The following is a 12,301-nucleotide window of genomic DNA, read 5'->3' as shown; positions in this document are numbered from 1 at the left end:
AAGGTAATTCAAGTTTTTGATAGAGAAATACAGTGGTGAGAAGGGCTGTGGTGTACACAGAGAGAACAATATAATATATAATATTGAGCGAAGACATTGGCATACTTGTAGACCAGGAGCAAGGAGTCAACAGAGAGGTAGCAGTTGAGTGGGAAGACAGAAAAAATGTAATTACATGCAGAGGAGTTAGGAGAGTACAAAATTTAGAAGTATGAGGCAAGGTTTGGCCCTGGAGAAGAGGAAGGGCCTTTTGCTGAGATGTTAGGAAAGGAGGTAATTGAAGGGAGAGTTAAATTTAGAGGTGAAGGAATGAAGAGTGAGGGGTGATCCTTTGAGGACTTGAAGAAAGTGATGAATATTTAGAAAAGCCATTTGGGAAGTCAACCCAGAATGAGTGAAAAGAGAACAGCAAGGACAATTTGCTGGAGGTTATAAATCTCTTCCAGGTAAGGATCATTTCTTAATCTGATAGATTTCCCCAGTTAGTTTTGACATGTCTTGCAAAGGCCACTCCTTGAGGCCATCAATACTCATACAGTACTTTCTATATACTAGGCACTAAAATGATAATAGCTGACATTTGTTGTGTGTTGACCATATGCTAAGCACTTTGAATCTGTTATTTAATCTTCCTAAAAACTTTTGAGGTAAATAGTATTTTCTTCTTTCACATAAGAAATCATTGAAGTCAAGAAAGTCAAGGTCAGAAAGTTATAAATTAGCAAACCGCCACTAGGATGCAAGCAGTCCAGCTTCAGAGCCTGTGCCCTTACCTTGTATGCTGTATGTCCCCACCCAATGCATAGTGAACAAAACTGATGTGACCTCTGCCCTTTGTAGCTTATAGTGTGGGGGAAAAACAAATAAAAAACATGTATATCAGTAAAGTAATTACAAATTATGGTAAACTCTAGAAAGAAAATCAGTAGAGTAGCAAGCTAGCTAGAGATAACCAGACAGGATAGGAGAGAGGTGGGGACAGGGAATTTGCTTTAGGGACAGTTGTTAGCAAAGACTCTCCAAAAAGGGGTAATTTAAGGTGAAACCTGAAGGTTGAGAAGGAGCCAGACAAGAGAAAAGTGGAGGACAGAACTTTCTCAGCAGAAGAAAGAATACCTGAAGGATTTAGGATGGGGAAGAACTTGGTAGTTTTAAAGACCTGAAAGAATACTGGAGAATAAGAGAAGGAGTGAGAAGCAAGAGATAAAGATGGAGATATAGGTAGACATTGTATCAACTGAGACCTTGAGAGCCATGATAAGAAGTTAATATTTTAAGTGATTGTGAGAAATCATTGAAGAAATTTGGCCAGGGAAGTGACAAAATCTGACTTACATTTCAAGTCAATATCTCTGGCATTTTTCTGAGAAGAATGGATAGAAATGAGTTAAGGTGGCAGCTGGAGGCTGGTGGGTGGCTGCCATAACAGGTCAGGAAAAATATGACAGTGACTTTAACTAGGAAAATGGCCAAGGAGACTGCAAGAAGGGAAATGATGCCATATACATTGTGAAGGAGAAATCAACCAGTCTTAAAGAGGAGAGAGAGGGAAAAAGAGATCTCAAGGATGACTTCTAGGGTTTTTACTTGAGTAGCTTGGTAGATAAAGGTGTAATTTTAAAATGTGGGGTGATTAGAGGTATGGAAAGGTTCAGAGATATAGATCAAGAGCTGATTTTGGGTATGTTAAATTTGGGAACTCTGAAATATCCAAGTGGAGATGTTATGTTATTGGATATGCAAATCGAGAACTGAGAGAGAATTAATACAACTGCTGAGTTCTGCATTCTGCTGAGAAGTAAGCAGTTGATCAATGGTTTTTGAACCATAAACCACATTTAATAAGGTTTGGTTTGTGGCTTCAAACCTATCCAGTAAAGTATATCCTTTGTTTCAATAATGAGTTCAGGGAAGACCTTGATTTCTTAATATTTTTCTATGAATCAAATGAAATTCTGTAACTATATCTTAGCAGTCATGACTTAACTAACTAGAATTGTGAGAACAGGGTCTATGCTACATGTATAAGCAAGACCAAATTACTGACTGGCTACTTCTTAGCAGGCATTTGAGGGCACAACCAACTGTGTTGCCAAGTTTCATATGTACTAGCTCTGATCATGGGGAAAGATGTTCCACATACCATTTTGGCAAATATCTAGTATATACTGAGCCTGTGTGCATGTACATTGTCTTTGGCATTCTCAAACTAAAAAACAGACTGCTGATACTTTCTGTTTTGTTGTTTTCTTTCAAAAATTAAAAACAGTCAAGCCAGGACTGTGTAATATACTTGTGCATGTATAAAGCAAGTGTGAACCACTGGGCTGTAAAGGACCTGCACAGTCATCTAACATAACTATCTTTCTGTTTCTTGATTCTCTCTCTGCAACACTCTTACCAAAGGGCCACCAGCCAATTCTCAAATACCCCTGGTGTTATAGAATTCTCCATCTACAGAAGGAGTCCATTCTTTCATTGGGAAGTCCAAAATACTAGGAAATTCCTTAAGTGAGTCAGAATTTTTCTCCTTATTATTTCTATCCTTTTTCTGTCTCCTGGAGAAGTAGAACAAAAGTACACCTTCTTATTATGTGGAAGTCCTTCATATGTCCTCTCTGGTTCTTCTGTATTCTTGACTGAACATCCCCATTTCCTCAACATTCTTCACATGATATGTTGTTAGTCCCTTTACCATCTTGGTTGACCTCTAAGGGCAGGATGTCTATAACCATTACATAATTAAATGTAATAATCCATCAACAGCATAGAATAAATTGGATTTATTCCTATATTGTAGATATTCCATTTCTATTAATTCATCCTACAACTGTATTGGTTTATTTGACAGAAACATTATGCATTTACTTGAACTTTTAAAACAATGATAAAAATGAAAATAATAATGACAACAAAAATACAATTGATTTGGTATTGGTTATACGCCAGTCAATATGCTAAGCACTTCATATACAGTATCTCAGGAATTTGAATTTATAGTTGACCCTAACCTAATGTCTTTTTTTACATGCTTCTACAAACCACATCTCCCAAACTATACTCCACTAAGCTACAAGGTCTTCAAGATTGGGGCCTTATCTATTTTGTGCATCACTTTATCCTTAGTGCCTATAGTAAATGACACATAATAGGTGCTTAGTAAATATTGTTAAAGGAATAACAAACTAATTTTACTAACAGCCAGCTCACTTTTTGTCATCTTGTCTACAGGAATCTAATGAGTTTATCACAATGTTTTGTTTAAATCAATGTATATATTATTGGCCCTTTTTATAGATATACTAGTTAGAAAACTTGCTAAGGAAGAAATGATTTGAATTGGCATGATCTTTCTTAATGCACTCACTAGTCAAGTTATGAATGAAATTAAAAGAGTTTATAAACTTCCTGAAATTGTTAGCAAAATTTTGTTTGTGTGCATGAATATATTTTGGGAGAAGAGATATCCATCCTTTATTTCAGTTATCCATCACATATTTTGGGGGCAAACGTATCCATAGCTTGAATCAGATTTCTAAAAGGATCTTTTATCATTCATGAAAGGTTACCAAACTCAGAGCTAACGGTGCTCATACACTTTTCCTTCACAGTTTCGTCCTGCCTGGAATTTAAGTTTGTACTAAATATACCTTGCCCCCTTTGAAAATTAGAATCACATTCACTGTCTTCAGGGCTCTAGGACTTTCACTTTTCCCACAGTTCTCTAAAGATTACCTACAGAAGTCTGTCACTCTCAAATGAAAGTTTGTTCAGTAACCTGAAATATAATTCTCAGGTCAAGAGATTTGAACTTATTTACAGCCTATAGATGTTCCCTTACAAGCTCTTCTCTCATTTTGAGCTTCATTGCCCAGGTAACCAATGTTTATTCTACTCATTTTAGTCTAAATATCTTTTCCCTTAACAGTGAGTACAAAAGCAAAATAAGAGTTGAGGAGTTCAGTTTTCTTTTGGTCATCTATCAACAATACACCATCAGCTTCAAACAGCAGGTGGACTCCTCCTTTGCAGATGGGTTTCTTTCTTTGGAGAAACTTATATTTGTAGGTAGCACACTAAGAAGTATGTGAGTGAGGCTGAAAAGGAGAGGGTAACAAAAGCAATACTGTTGCGGGCATATGTGAAAACCCTCCTGGGATAAATGATTGAGGGATGTGTTGATGTGTTCCTGACACAGGTCACAGACCTGGGACAGAAACAAGATATGGCAGAAAAAAGGGGGCCTTCAGCCATTCAGATACAAGCACATTCACATGGCTGTTACCAGCAAATCATTATCAATTATCACTACCTTTCAGATTGTAAATTACCCAACAAACTAGGAAGAAAACCTCCAAGGGTTTGAGAGAGTTGTTCACTTTTCCCTATTCTAGATTCTTCTGCTTCTTAGGAGGTACGTTCTGTGCTTTCTAGGTGGTATATTTGTTTTCAATGACATCCTCTTGCATCAGTGGACAAATATATACATTTGAGTATCTGACTTTTATTGTTTCTTATCTGTTTTCTACTTTTTCTTCCCCAAGACCCTAGAGGAGAAAGCAGCCCACGGGTGAGGGGTAAGGTCTAGTAAGAAGAATGGAAGATTTTAATTTGGAGAACATGGGCAATGGGAGGGATCCGAACCCAAATTGTGCACTCTTGTTGGGGAGATGTGGCAAAAAATGTTGACTTGAGAAATTTAAACATACACGGGGACCTTTGTGTTTACTCTCCCATTTTATTTTAGGGCAATTAGCAACCTCAGCCACTAGCAGCAATTGAAATTAATAACAAACAAACCCAAAACTCTGACACCCATGAGTAGAACATGAGTTCACACATTTCCCCAAGGTTCTCTAAACCAGGGGCCTCATGTGCAAGGAGCATAATGGTGCAGTTCAGAAATGGTCCTTTAACCTATACTCCTGACATGGATCCAAAGCAATTTTCCAGCTGTTTCTCTGTAGCTATGTTTTGCCTGATAGTTTATCTGCATAAGTGGGATATGGAAAATGGTTTAAGTATCTTGCAAGATTGGGATTGAGTGAAGACCTGAACAATAATTTTCTCTCTCTCTCTCTCTCTCCCTCCCTCTCTCTCATTTTAAGATTTCAGATGGACCTTTTCACTGTTCTGTGATCTACTCACAGAGGACACATACTTCTTTATGGCAGTGATGTGCTGTCAAATAACTGGTCCAGTCAGCAAGTTGTTGCAACACAGTTTAGACAAACCAGCCATGCCACAGGGTTCTCACTTTTTGCTGGCATGTTGTAGGCCACTGTAACCCCAGGGTTATATTGCGTACTTTGGTCCCTTGTTCTTCACAACCATACCTGCCCCACGGACCTTTCCCATCAGAGTTCACCCTCCCTATTGTGAAAGTCTTTAACAAAATGAATGAAATTTTAATGCTTTCTTCCCAGCTTACTTCTGCTAAATTAGTTCAGAAGTAGTTCCCTACATCTAAGGAGGCAAGTGTGTTCCTGTGAGGAACATATCTTAAATTAGGGGTAAGGTTAATGACTTTAAACACAATTTAAAGTATAACACTTTAAATAAGTCTTGAAGATGAATGCCCTGACTTGCCATAAGCAAGCAAACTAACCAACCAAATCCAGCTACCTAACCAACCAAATAAACCAACCAGCAAACAGAAGACAGTGAGAAAGAGTGAAAGAAGTTTGAGAAAGAAGTTGAAAGAAAATACCTTTCACCCATAAATCTTTTCTGCTCAGAACTGGTTTTATGGTAGAGGGTTTGTATGTTTAGGGGGTATTTGGAATACAGTTAATTAAGAAGAGGCTTGTTTGGAAGTCTGGTGACTCTGAGAGTAGATAAGGCCCTGGTGATAGCATATATAAATGTAAGAAAAACCAATGCCACAGTAGTTTGTGGAAGGTTTGCCGAATACATTGGATATATGATGCTTTGGAAAGTAAGGAACATAGAAAGAGCAATTTTGGATTTTTTCAGTTTATATTGTTTGAAAATACAGCAATTTACACACACACACACACACACACACACACACACACACGCACACACACACACTCTTATTCTTCTATTTCTTCTTTGGAGGCTCTGTGATTTTCATAAACACATTTTTCCCGCAAAGATCTTGAAATGAATTTTATAGGAGTCTGCAGTGGAAAACATTAACACGCTTCAGGATACGACTGAATTTGGCACCTCTAATAAATTTCCAGTATCATTCTCTGAACCTGGTGGACCTTGCTGGAATTTTAATAGCTTCTCCACATACCTGGAAATACAGCTAAAGTGTCCGTCACCTTTAGAAAATAATCATTCTGACATGCTTTATTCACTTACAACTCATTTGACACATTTTCAGTTACATTTAAATGTGAGCTTCATTTAGTTCCTCATTTCACATAGCAAAGGTTAGGTATTCATTACATAAGTTGTTTCCAGTGATAGAAAGAGCCAGATCAACAGAATTAGAATGCAACGTGAATGTGGTATTCTTGTTGAATCTTCTGTGTTCAAAATATATTTGCAATTAATTACAAATGTCTCTAATGGGGTTTCAGGCTAATGGAAATATCAGTATTGATTGTCTCACTACTCACTTGCATTTCCCCCCTACAAAAAAAGCATCATTTCTTTTGCTCATCAGGGAATATTTTATACTTGAAGACTTGCAGTTTGCTGAAGGAAGAAGAGAAGTGAGTTGCTATTCAGATCTTGCATTTGAAATCTTCAATTTGAAGTATGTTTCTTTCCATTTCAATTTGAGAAGGCATAGAAAGACTTCACATTTTGAAGGCATTAGGTAATTCATTTCAAATCTAGGATGGTGTGGGAATCTATTGAAGGCACGGATGGACAAGGAACTCAACTTTCCCCTTTCAATTTAAAGGAACTTTGGGGCTGAGGGAAACTCAGAAAGAAGACAAAAGCTCAAGAATTGGCTAGCTTTTCACTTAGTGATTAGTTTACCACTGCCAAACTCCAGTCTCAAAGACTAATGCTGCTTCATGCCACCAGATCCCTGATGCATGTCTTGGCAGATGGTTTGGATGCTGTAGGACTGAGGTCTACTTGGTAGGTAGCTCTGTGACTGGGGGTTATGGCTCACATTCAACTTACAACGTGGAGGTGGAGGCAAAGGATGATTTTAGCTTCCTCTAGGTAGAGCATGGTGTGTTGAAGAGGGCTCAGAATAGGATCTTGTTCACTCTCAAGCACAGGTGGCCAGGCTGTTTGCTAAATAGGCTTATAAATTGTTAAATTAATTAAACAAGGAGGCTATTAGACTGAGGTGGTTCTAATAGCAGTGTAGGTAAGCAAACCAAAACCTAAGCCTGAAAATGCCTCAAGGTTAAGAAATCAAAACCTAAGAATAAGTAATAAGCTATGGCCCATCAAAGATTTCTTTGCTTTGCTTATGCCTTTTCTCTATAAAATACTTTCCCGGAGCTCCTGTTGGTGGAGTGCCCCCAAATACTTCTGGTTTGATGCTGCCCTATTCAAATTGATTTTTGCTCTAATAAACTCTTAAACTGAAGCATATTAAAATCTTTATCTTTTAACAAAATGTATCGTTTCCCTAAGGCTTCACTCAGCCCTTCATAGAAAAGGAAAGGGGGAGGGGAAAGGAGGAAGATGTGGGGTTGGGGGATGTTTAATCTTACACAGTTGCTCTGCAGAGAATGACGGTCAGAGCACATCGGGCCTCAGCTTGACACAGAAATGCTCTCTAGATGGAATGTTTATATGATGAAAAATTCTCCAATAAGTAAGGGGAATGCTTCTTCCTCCCAGGCATAGTGTAGGAAGGGAACTTAAAGGAAGATTGTTCATTATAAAGTGGTGCTTGTTAAATTACATTTGTACTGGCCTTTGGATTTTCCAAAGTGCCTTTATTTTTCATAATCCCTGTTGTCCTGTAAAACATCTCTGTGAAGTAGTTCAGGCAGGCATTTTTCTCAAAGGTGAACGAGAACTTCAAAACACCAAAGTAGGCCTTCTGAAGCTTGTTTACTCTACTATACCTCTTCCCTGGAGGAGCTATGAAAAGAGAAAGATAAAATGCTCTCATAGTGAACACAGTAGGGCCACATCACTTATAACTTAATTTCAGATACTGGCTTTAGTTTCTTACTTCTACCGTCATTCTCCCCACCACGTCACTCTTCCACTCTGACACACACACTTAAAACAACGCCCAAATCCCCAAAACCTAGCCACACAACATTTAACCAAAGTGGATCATAGACATAAATATAAAATGCAAAATTATGCAACTTCTAGAAGAAAATGTAGGAGAAAAATCTATGTGATTTTGGGTTTGGAAATGAGTTTTTAGATGTAACACCAACAGTTAGTTCCATGAGAGAAAAAATTGATATATTAGACATTATTAAAATTAAGACTTTGCTCTGTGAAACACACCGTTAAGAGAATAAAAAGATAAGTCAACCACTAGGAGAAAATATTTACAAACCACATATCTGATAAAAGATTTATATTCAAAATATACAAAACTCCTATAATTCAACAATAAGAAAAGAAAAAACCAATTAAACATTGGCACAACAGCTGAATAGACACCTCACCAAAGAAGATATCCAGGTGGCAAATAAACGTGTGAAAATATGCTTAATGTTATTTGTGTGTTAACAGTGAAATACCACTACACATATATTAGAATGCTAATGTCCAAAAAACCGACAATACCAATTGTTGACAAAGATGCAGAGCAACAGGAACTCATGTTCATTGTTGGTGGGGATACAAAATAATATAGCCATTTTGGAATATGGTTTGGCAATTTCTAACAAAGCCCAAGTTAGTCTTGCCATACAATCTAGGGGTTGTGCTCCGAGGTATGTACCCAGTTGATGTGAAAATTTATGTCCACATAAAAACTTGCATGTGAGTGTTTGTAGCAGCTTTATTCTTAATCACCAAACCCACAAGCATCCAGGATGGTTTTCAATACATGATTAGATAAATTGCGATACATTGATACTATGGAGTAGTATTCAGGGATAAAAGGAAAGAACTATCAAGCTATGCAAAAACATGGATAAATCTTTAATGCATATTGCTTGGTGGAAAGAAGCCAGTCTGAAAAGGCTTTATGTCGTATAATTCCACTATATGACATTCTGGGAAAAACAAAACTTTGGAGTCGGTAGATCAGTGGTTGCCAGGAATTTGGGAAGTGGAGGAGGGTTAAGTAGGTGAAGTATAGGGAATTTTTTAAGGTGATGAAACTATTCTGTATGATACTATAATGATGGATACATGACATTTTCGTTCTTCATACCCATGGAACTTTACAACACAAAGTAAACTTTACTGTATATAAATTTAAAAAAAAATTTTAAGAGGTTGAGGCATCTCAGGATAGGTACAGAGTGTGATGAAAGAATCTAACTGTATTAAAAATGTATAAAATAACCTCACAGATGGAGGTGGGAGGGAAAGCTGGTGACCTAAGTAACTTTGGAAGAGTGGAGACTGTAAGACTAATGGCAAATGGAAGTGTACATCAGCACTGTACTCTAGTTGATAAAGTTGTTGTTTCCCACTGAAGTATGGGTGAAAAATGCTGAATCCACCATGCATGCATACTGAAATAGAACAATGGCAGATGTTGGGAGCAAGGTTTTTTACTGCTGGAGTGAGAGGTTACAGACAAGCAAGGGGAGGAAGCTAGAATGATCCATGAAATATTGAATTCAGATGAGCCTGGAAAATCTTGTAATCTTACAGTGCTAGAAGGTAAAAAAGTGCTAGTAGAAAACAAACCACAAAACACCTCGATGATGACGGGAGGGTGTCAGAGTGCCACAGGAGCTGACTGAAAGAGCTCCCGCTAGCCAAAGCTGGAACAATTTGAGCAACACAATAAAGTGTATTAGAGGATAACTCAGAGTATAAAATAACTATCTGTGAGTCTATAGTGATATGAATAAATGATTGAATAAATACATTGGGAGAATAGATCTGTGCAGAAGAATTCTAAATAATTTATGTAGATGCTCTGTTGTCAGGGAGGAAGCTCATGACCATCATTCAGAGCTCCTTAGGTGTGGTGTGCATGATTTTCTTCCAAACAATACCTGCAGTATGTCCGGGGGGAAAAGAACAGCTTGACAGTGGAGAAACCTCACACACCCTCTATTCAGTTGGCAAGCTTAACTTTAACAGTCATAAATCGTGTTGGTTGTATGTACTCTTGATATGATGGGATGAGAATGGCACTTTATCTCTGTGGCTTTTTTTCCTGAAACTCCATAATTCCAATCAATCTTGAGAAAAACATTAGACAAAGCCCAATGGAGGGACATTCTACTAAATTCCTGACCAGTGCTCCTTGAAACTCTCAAGGAAAATCTGAGAAACTGTTACAGCCAAGAGGAGCCTAATGAGATATGATAGACAGTTAAATGTAATGTGAAATCCTGGATGAGCTCCTGGAATAGAAAAAGGACATTAGGTAAAAATTAAGGAAATATGCATGTTATGAACTGTAGTAAACAATGATGTTGGTTCGTGAGTTGTGACCAAAGTTCCATACTAATATAATGTGTTAACAGTTGGAGAAATTGGGTGTGAGATACATAGGAACTCACTGTACAATTTTTGCAACTTTTCTGTAAATTTAAAACTATTCTAAAATTTAAAAAAATAAAAAAAGAACCTTGAGAACTCCTAAAAGGAAAAAAATCCCCAAAATTAATCTTCCAGGAAGGTGAGAATATTTTGAAATTCTCCCTCTATCCCCCATTGGCTGCCAAGCATTTGAGAGTTATCATAGCAGCAGAAAATTCCAAATAATCAGAAATCTGAATGGTTGATTTTTTTATTCCTTTCATTATTCTAGCTAGATGATTCTTAAACTTTGATATGCATAATAATTACTATTCAGGCTTATTGATCAAAATCATATACACTGTATTTTATGCTTGATGTAAGGAAACTTCTAGGGTAATTTGATTTCTGTGACTTCTGGCCTTGTACACTGACTATGTAATATATAACCCTGGAATAAGAGTCTATTCTGCTATAACTCATCTTGGTCAAGGGACTTTGGATCCTTTGGCGTGGACCAGTGATAATGGTGTGTTATGGACAAAAGATTATGACGGATGGATTATGATGGATCCTACTTTTTTTGCACCTTTTAAGCAACAGAAAGCAACCTTTCTGTTGAAAAGGAGAAAAAAACCCAACCCTTCTATTTTTCTTTCAAGGACTTTTAAATGTGTCCTCTGAATTTCTCTTAATTTCCATAGTAGAATAATCCATTCTATACCTCCAAAGGTAGCAGATCTGACAACATGACAGGTATCAGCATCAAATGTTGAAGCACAACACCCTTATCTGAGACCTCTAGGTGGAATCTCCCAGGGCAGTTGTTCCTTGTATCTGAAGGGTATGCTACAATGAAAACTGCAAGAAAGCCAAGTAGAGAGTCCATTTATGCAATCCCCATTCTCTTGGTCTATTCTTTGGGATGCCTGGAGCTGAGACTGAGCTTTTTAACAGCAAATATTATGTAACCCTTTACATTTATTAACAAATATATAGGTAATAAAACCTATGTATACTTATTTAAAAAATAGAAACTAAACTGTAATTTAAGGGAAATATAAAAGGAAAGTAAGTTATAATAAAATAATATACATTTCAATATATAATATGCAGGTATAATTATACTAGAAGATCAAAAAAAAAATTAAGAAAACCATGAATTTCCAAAATATTCCTAAGGTGGGACACTAATGTCCCATTTAGGACACTGAAGAACCATATGACCGACAGGAGCTGTAAGTCTAGGTAGTTTAAAAATATGTGTTTAAGATCTGATGCCCCTTCTGCTGCTTCCTAGAGTGTGTACGTGATACTTTGGACATCTTGATTGATGTCAGGTCATTCTGCTTGTTTATTCCACAAAGACCAAGCTTCATCACATTTAATTTACTATACTGAGCCCCAGGTTAGTCCTAGGCAAAATTAGTAAGTGAAACTTTCTTTTGTCCTTTCCTTTTATTAATTGGTGCTCCTCCTAGGTCTGTGCTCTAGAGCCAAGTGTTATCTCTCTCTCTGTACTTCCCAAAGCCTTCCCACCTCCACCAAAGTTAGCAGCCCTCTGTCTCATTTGTGAAGGCTGTGCTGGGTATCTGACTAGCCTATCTTAGTCTTATTGAATGTCAGAGCTGGAAAGGATATTCGGTTATTCATTCCATAAATACGTTTTTTAGGTCCTACCATCAGGTATTGCCCTAGGTGTTGGGGCTACAAAGTGAGTGAGAGATGGCTT

This window comes from Balaenoptera acutorostrata, chromosome 3 (genome assembly GCF_949987535.1).
Source record: "Balaenoptera acutorostrata chromosome 3, mBalAcu1.1, whole genome shotgun sequence".
NCBI lineage: Eukaryota > Metazoa > Chordata > Mammalia > Artiodactyla > Balaenopteridae > Balaenoptera > Balaenoptera acutorostrata.
This window is presented reverse-complemented; position numbering follows the sequence as displayed.